Genomic DNA, 8,268 nt, shown 5'->3' on the forward strand with positions numbered 1-8,268 from the left:
TCACTTGCAAGATAATGCAATATAAGAAGCAGTTTTGTATAATAATATATAGCAGAACTGTAGCCAACAGGATGGAAAAAGAAATTGAAGTTTTAAATGAGGGATGGCATAAACCTGTAAAGAAAACCTTTCCAATAAACAGTCTTTTGTCAGTTGTCTATACTGTTTACACTTTAAATAATATTATTAATAGTAAGTCAAACATGGAACAAAGTGTGAGCTGCATTATGAATCTGAATCAAACAATGCCAAGCAGAAGAAATTGCAGCTAGTGTGACATTCTGCCTCCTGCAGCACTTCTGCATTCCTATATCTGCATCCAGCTCACAGTGTTTGTAATGAGGATGGAAAAGAGCCATAGACTTGGTGGATTGGATTGATGACCTCACATGCAATAACTCTCCACAAAAGCAACATCTCCTTCAATTGTGAGCTGCAATTGATTCTTAGAGGGCCAAAACTGTTGAGTAACAGATGCTCAAAGTTGTATGGAGGTTGAAGCAAAGGTCATTCACAGTTTCCTTCCAGTGAGCCAGACAAAGCCCACTGATGCCAACATGTCACAGGAGAGCTTTCACAACATGCCTCTGTATTTTTCCATCAATTAGTCAACCTTATGCAGCTGAGTTTCACAGCCAATAACTGTTAGATGTATCCAATTATTCTAATACAATTGCTTTGAGCCCTTTGTTTTTACAGGCAATGCTGAGAGCAGCTTTTCATTGCTCAGTCTGTGGCCCCCTCTCTCCCCTGCTCCCTCCACAGCCCCTGGTGCTGCATTCACATCTTCACCACTGCTGCAGGTCAGTGGGGGCAGAAATGGGAATTTCAAAAACCTCTGCCAAGCCCTTTGGGTTTGCAGTGCTGCCCCTGGGAACGAACTGGACCAGGGATGAGGTTCTCAGTGGGATTTTTGGTGGCACAGCCTCTGGTCTTGTCTGTTTGGTCACTGGAAGAGAACCCTTTCTAATGCTTGAAAATTCACACAAAAGCAAGTGGATAAAAATGCATATGAAATGTGTGGGTTTTCTTCTAAATAAGAAGCAACAGATGTCATCTATTTTGTCTGTCATGCTTTATTAGCTGGAAGTTTTGTGCAATTCAATATTCACATTTGACAGTCTTCAAATGAGTCCATATTTATGTAGAGGCCATTCATGAGCAATTTTAAAAGCATAGTGCATAAAATTAGAAAATACATCAAAGTCACAGAAAAAAATCCAAATTGCAACGTTTTTACTTTCTGACTTTTTTTCTTCTAAATTTCCTTCTAAACGCTATTTCAAGAGAGCTGAGACATTGACATTAATGCAAATTTTCTTTTAATAGGGAAATTATTTTTCACTGTTTTTCATAGCAGATTATGGAAAAGGAAAGCAAAATGTGTTTCAGATGAAATAAACTCCACTGTGTCTGTGCACAGCAATACAAGATATTTACATTCTATTCACACAGCTGAATGCATACATACATTACTTTACAAAGCAATAAATAATATTCATAGGAGGTATCAAATTTATACACATTTTATGAAATATGTACAATCTTGTAGTTTGTAACTAAGCTTTTGCACACATGCACTTGGAAACTGAAATGAAGGGAGCTGTGTTTTCTGCTGTCCTCAGAGTGCACTGCTAATAAAGCTGTGGCTTCTCATCCTGCTGCTGTAATTTTTATAAAAAAGCAAATACTGTGTGGTCTCTTTAAGATATTTTTAAGCGTATGTCATGGTAATGGATTGCCACCCTTCCTGAATCAATTCCTGGCTTGTTCTAGATTGCCAGCAACTGGTCCTGAATGCACATTCAGAATGATTGGAAGTGCTCAATGATTTTTCCTCCAGGAACAAACAACTGAACTTGAAATGCCCTCCTGGAGTTTAGTGCTCACCACTCCCTCAAAGGGCTGCACTTCTTGGAAAGAGGTGAGTTCTGCCTGGAGACTGCTGAGTGAGGGCATAAAATTAGTGCTTTTCAACCTAGACTCTGTCTCTCAGATGATGCTGTGCAGTTTGCCTCTTCCCTGAAATGCAACGCTGCATTATAGGGAGAAACAAACCCACTTTTCCCAAGTTTTGTTTTGGTCACCAATAAATTGGTTCTTCCTACAGATTGTCCCTTTCATGGCACATATGAGTGTGTATCAGATCAAGGACCATTTCCCATTTCTCTTATTCTTTACCTTCAGCCTGTGGCATAGAAAGAAAAGTGTAAGTACTGTAGGCATGAGATTGGCTTGAGAACTTTCTGGATTTGCTATTACCTTCTTCTGAATGAATCTATGGCAGCAAGACATTTTTATTCTGACTACTACTCCCTATTCAGTCTGCTAACCACGTGGCACAGGGGAGACAGGCCATAAGTTAGACTTCTGGTCTGGCAGAGCTTGAGCAAGTTGTCTCAAGTGGTTCCACAGGGTCCCTGTGGCCATTGGGATTGTTTTCACAGTCAATTCTCAATCATGCCAGTGGGGAGTTTGACAACCCCAGAGGGACAAATGAGCAAAGACCTGAACCACCCTCTGAAGAGGTCTCCTATATGCCTCATGGAGGTGACTTGTGGGGAGTAAAAGACCCCTTCTCCTTGTTAAACCTAAGAGCCAGCCTAAGGGGACATGAGATGGTGACAGGGCAGCAGCTGGTAAGAATAGAATAATGGGGCATCAGGTGCATCCTTCTGCTGGCCAGCAGGGAGACAGGGCTGGACAGAGAGGGGCCCTGGGCAGAGAGACTCAGATTGGTGTACTGGGACTCAGCTGGACAGACATCAGCCATTTAAAGGTCAGGCATTCAGCCCACGTGGTCAGCTAGAGTTGGTCTGGGAGATGGGAGAGGAGATGGGAGTCTGGGTCTCATGCAAAGGGAGGTGTCCAAAACAGGGGGTACAGTGTGCACTGGATGTGCCTGTCCAACTCCATGGACTGGTGAGCATGTGCCTGTCCAACTCCATGGACTGGTGAGGATGTGCCTGTCCAACTCCATGGACTGATGAGGATGTGTCTGTCCATCTCCATGGACTGGTGAGGATGTGCCTGTCCAACTCCATGGACTGATGAGGATGTGTCTGTCCATCTCCATGGATTGGTGAGGATGTACCTGTCCATCTCCATGGACTGGTGAGGATGTGTCTGTCCATCTCCATGGACTGGTGAGGATGTGCCTGTCCAACTCCATGGACTGATGAGGATGTGTCTGTCCATCTCCATGGACTGGTGAGGATGTGCCTGTCCATCTCCATGGATTGGTGAGGACAAGGTAGATGCTCAACAAGGCTGGGTGCCCACTTTTATCAGTGCTGTAGGCAGGAGAGTGGTGCCCCACACCTTTGGAACTATGCTCAACTTTTTTTTAAATTTCCTTTAACCCTCTGAAATGTTTTGGACAAGGAGACTTGCTCAATGGACAGCTGTTTTGGTTTTCCTTCTCTACCTCAGTGCAGAGCCTGGTGTCAAATGCACCCCCACTAAAACCCAGCTGCAGAGGGATGTTGGTGTGGATAATACACTGACTGCAGCTGGAAGTGCTGACAGAAAGCCCAGATCCATTCACTTCAAAGCAACACACTGGGTGGACCTGACTTGCCTGGAAAACACAGAGCAGCACTTACAAAGAGATGTTCAACATAAGGCAGGCATTTTGCCAGTAAGTGTAATTAATTTACATTAAGATAGATTCAATCTTTTATTTCAAAAGAATTCTAGGATTGATTCTCTTTAAATTCATATCCACTTACAGTGAAACAGTCAAGCTAATCACAGAAATCATTTGAAGTAGCTATTTCCATAAACAAGCAATTAGGCACTTATAAAATGACTTTTAGATGTGATTTTAATATAAAATGAGACATAGTCTTCATTGATAATCTTAGCATTAAGCAAAATGCTATTCAGTCTCTATTCTTTAAAGATTTTACAATTGCTGTGCTCAATTATTAGGAAGTAATAAAGACATAATATTAATCCAGCTGGCCAGCAGTGAGGGACTTTCCAAGTTCCCTTTCCAAAGGGAACTCTTTCATCCCTTTTGTGGCATGACCTGCCCAGCTGCCCTACCTGTGTGAGGACTCATGGGTTAAGTGTGAATCCTCATGAAACTCCACGAATTTCGAGGTGCTGAGCCTTTCAAGGCAGCCTGTACAATTAACAACTAAACTTCAGCCTTCCTAGGAGAGCTATTGCAATGGAGAAATAAGTTCTAGGAGATCTGCAGCCTGGGCCTAAGTAGCAGCACCTGGAGTGCCTGAGCCAGGATTTGGAGATGTGTGGTGCCTCTTCTTCCAGGGGTGCAGGAGGAAGCTGTGCAGATGCCTACAGCCCCAGCTGCAGTAGGATGGCAGGGGTGGAGCCCTGCCAGCCCACCTGGGAGGAGAGAGGGCTCAGGGCAAGGCGGTCTGACCAGGAGAGTGTGAGCACCAGGCTGCTGGCTCTGGGAGGGTCTGGCTGCAGAGGGGCGTGTGAGCCCCTGCAAGGAGCACCCTGTGCCAGGGAGGGCTGCAGGAACAGCAGCTTGTCCAGCCCATCTGCTGGGGTCCCTGCAGGCTGGCTGAACTCGTCTGGGAGGGGTGTCTGTAGCTACCCAAGCTAAAATACATGTTACAGCCTAACAACAACTTTTCTGTTCCTAAATAAATACCAATTTACAGAAGACCCAAGTCAGCTAAAATTAGCTATCTTCCCTCCATGATTTTCAGGGTTAAAAAACAGTATCACATAAAAAGACGCTGTCATAAAAATAATAATTAAAAAAAGTACAATGAAGTGAGCGTAGCACAAATATTTCACTAAGGTGCAGAAAACTCTCAGTTTTGAACAATGCCATCTAAATATTTCCTTGCATCTTTGAACTGCTGCCATCTCAGTCTTGAAAAGCGCAATATTACTTATCTCTGAAGATTTATGGTGAATGACAGAGGCCCATCACCTGCTGTGGTTTCCTCGGATGGAGAGGATAAGCTACCCTATTATCATGGCCCAGCACTAACAATGAGCAGTTAACATTCAGGGGAGTGCTCACTGCTCAGATTAGCAGCACTGAGCTTCTTGCCTTTAAAGAAGGTGAAAGACAGGGATTTTTTTCCCCAACTGAATACACACAGATAGTTTTCTCCGGTGAAAAAAATGTATTTTGTCAGAAAATGAGGAAGAAGGTATATTATAGCTGCAAAACCATGCATAATATATAATCTTTCTGGTGTTGATTGGGATTCTCCCAATCAAGCTAATTGGGAGAATCAGGATTACACATATCAATAACAGGCTTCCTGCTTTCTTGTTAGGTGAATAGAGATGCTTCGAATTTTTGTTTGTTATTTAAAACAAAGAAAAACTCATTGCCTTATGTATTTTTGGTAGATTTTAAAAAACAACTATTTGAGTTCAACAAATATTTTCATAAATAAATATTTCTGTTTCAAACTAAAAGTCTTCCTTTTCACCATCTGATATTTTTTCTTGCTTGCACCTATTGTTGCCATGCAGCAGAATCATGCACCTTTGATTTTTCATATTTAAGCATATTCTAAAAGGCAATATTTGGAAATACTTCAAGAAAAATTCCTCTTGTAGACAGAGGTGAGGAATCTGAATTGTTTGTCTGGTGTCAGTATTAACTAGTTGCTATAGTTTTTTGGTCCTTTGTGGGGATTTTCCAAACCTACAATAAATAGTTTAAGAGCCAAATTGCTCAGAATAATCCTAAACTAAAGCAAGAACTGTTGAAAGCTGTGATTGACTTGGCATCTTCATTTCCCACCAGGGTCAGGAAGGGAATTCAGGAATTTCAGAAAAAATTCAATTCTTAATGAAGAACAATGTTTTATCCTATTTAACTTCTCCTCAGCAAGCAGGGACATAACTCAATATAAGCAAGAACATAACTCAATATAGAATCAAAAAATGGTATGGTTTGGTTTGGAAGGAACCATAAAGACCATCTAGTTCCAGCCCCCAGCTCAAGGGCCTGGACACCTTCCACTGGCCCAGGTTGCTCAGAGCCCCATCCAGCCCAGCCTTGAACTCTTCCAGGAACGGGGTATTCACAACTTCTCTGGACATCCTCTTCCAGTGCCTCACCACTCGTACAGTAAATAATTTCTTTTGTATATCTAAACCTAAATTTCCCCCTTTTCAGTCTGAATCCCTTGCTCCCTGTCCTGTCACCACAGTTCCTGATGAAGAGTGCCTCTCCAGCTGCAGTGCAGTCCCCCTTCAGGCACTGGCTCTATCCCTGTTTGATGTTAGCTTTGCATTTCACACCAGTCCAGCCAAGGGCAGCCGTGTATTTTTTTAGTGCCTCTCTGCTTGGTAGCGCTCGTGACCCAGGAGGAAAGCAGAGCTGCCCTGTGGAACAGCAATAGTTCCACACTCAGCCTGACCCACACACCCACCCTGCAGATGCTGAAATGACACAACTGCCATCTGTCACACAGGACAGGGCAGACTGAACCCAAAGGGCTGGCGGGTTCAGAGGGAATTTCACCTTTCCACTTTTAGACGTGGACTCGGTGTGGAAAATTCCTCAGTCTCCCAGGAGCCAGGCATTGCAGGGACATTGAAACGTACTACAGCATTCCTTAAAAAACATGGCCTGAGTCACTACTGCAATGCTTCCAGCGCTGATGGAGACAGCTGAAAGGAGGGTAGAGAGCCACCCCAGGGTCACAGCCAGGGACTGCAAAGCCTCCCAGGACTGGGCAGTACCTGAGTGCACAGTGCTGGCTGGAGGTGCCTGCCAGGATTTTATCTTGGGCACAGGTTTTCTTGCGATATGCTTGGGCACAGGTTTTTTCTTTGGCACTTTGAAAATTTACCAAACAAACAAAACACTGCAGACAACGCTCCAGGTTCAAAGAATCAGCACTGAAGCTGTGCCAGCAAACTCTGGGAGAGCCTTAGATAAGGGATCAGGCTGCTGCAACAGTGTAAAGTACACAGTGTTTTTGAAACCAAGGTAATGAGACAAGTAGTGAGAAACACACATAAAAAATTGCAACTACAAATATTTCAGTTACATGCTGGCATATTTCAGAAAGCTTTCTTGAATCTTCCTTCCTTCCCTGATCTCACCTGCTGCATTGATATTTTTCATTATTTTAATATGAGGATGAAATAGAAACCATTCCAACTGCAGGTTCGCTCTTTCAATGGTATTAAAAAATAAGTGCGAGTTTGTGAAATATCTTTCAAAATATTTTTTGCAAAGAACATTTTTAAATGTATTTTTTTTTCACAGGCCCATCGAATTATCTTAAAGATATTGAACAGGGAGCCAGGGATCTGAATAAAATGAAGGATGTTAATGAAAATTGACATCTCATTTGAAAAGACTTGATCTAATTTTCTAAATATTAAAATAACTTGTATGTGTCTTAGATTCTGATGAAAAGATTGCATTTTGCATGGAGCTCCCCTGTAGATGCCACGGGACAGAGAGAGAGAAACAGCAAGTATTTCTCACAGCAGCTTGTGAGAAGTTTTAAGGATGTAGATGCCATGGGACAGAGAGAGAGAAACAGCAAGCATTTCTCACAGCAGCTTGTGAGAAGTTTTAAGGAGTTAGAAAGAAGTGATAACCTGTTGAATGTAAGCAATTTGCAGGTGCTGTTTTTCTACTTTATTTTTCTGTTCCTCTCAAGACAGTGAGTGAGAAAGATGTTTCTGTTAGTTAGCCAATAGAATAGAATCTATCCTATCACTCTATAAAAACCGCGCGGTTCTTTTGAGTAAAGCCTTTTCGCCTTTGCCACGATCCTGCCTCCCGCCTGTTCCTGCTTCGACCTCGGCGCACGAGTGACGCTCCCCCTAAATTTAAGCCTATCAGATGCAAAAACAAAGATAAAAGGAATCATGGAATCACAGAATCATTAAGGTTGGAAAGACCTCTAAGGTCATTGAGTTCAACCAGCAGAGCCAAGTCCATCACTAAATAGTACTGAGCAACTTAAGTAGGAGTGAGGCTGTGACACATGGGGACAACCTGCAGCTGCATTTCTGGAAAGCACTTTTCAGACCAGAGCCATAACCTTCTCCTGTTCTTGGAGGAGTCACTAGCTCTGGTTTGAAGTATATAATCAATAGCACTTATTTAAATCTACAGTGCTAAATCTTCATAGCTCTCCTATGTTCAAAACAATGGGAGGCATGGTATTTGATTCAGCATAGCCCTCAGGGAGTTATAACCATGCTCTTTTCCCCATATTTTTGATTTTCTCATTTTTATGATTCATGATTTATGATTTTAGCCCCTTCCCTCAGAAACAAAAATTCAGAAAC

This window comes from Fringilla coelebs (genome assembly GCF_963513975.1).
Source record: "Fringilla coelebs genome assembly, chromosome: 2".
Lineage (NCBI taxonomy): Eukaryota > Metazoa > Chordata > Aves > Passeriformes > Fringillidae > Fringilla > Fringilla coelebs.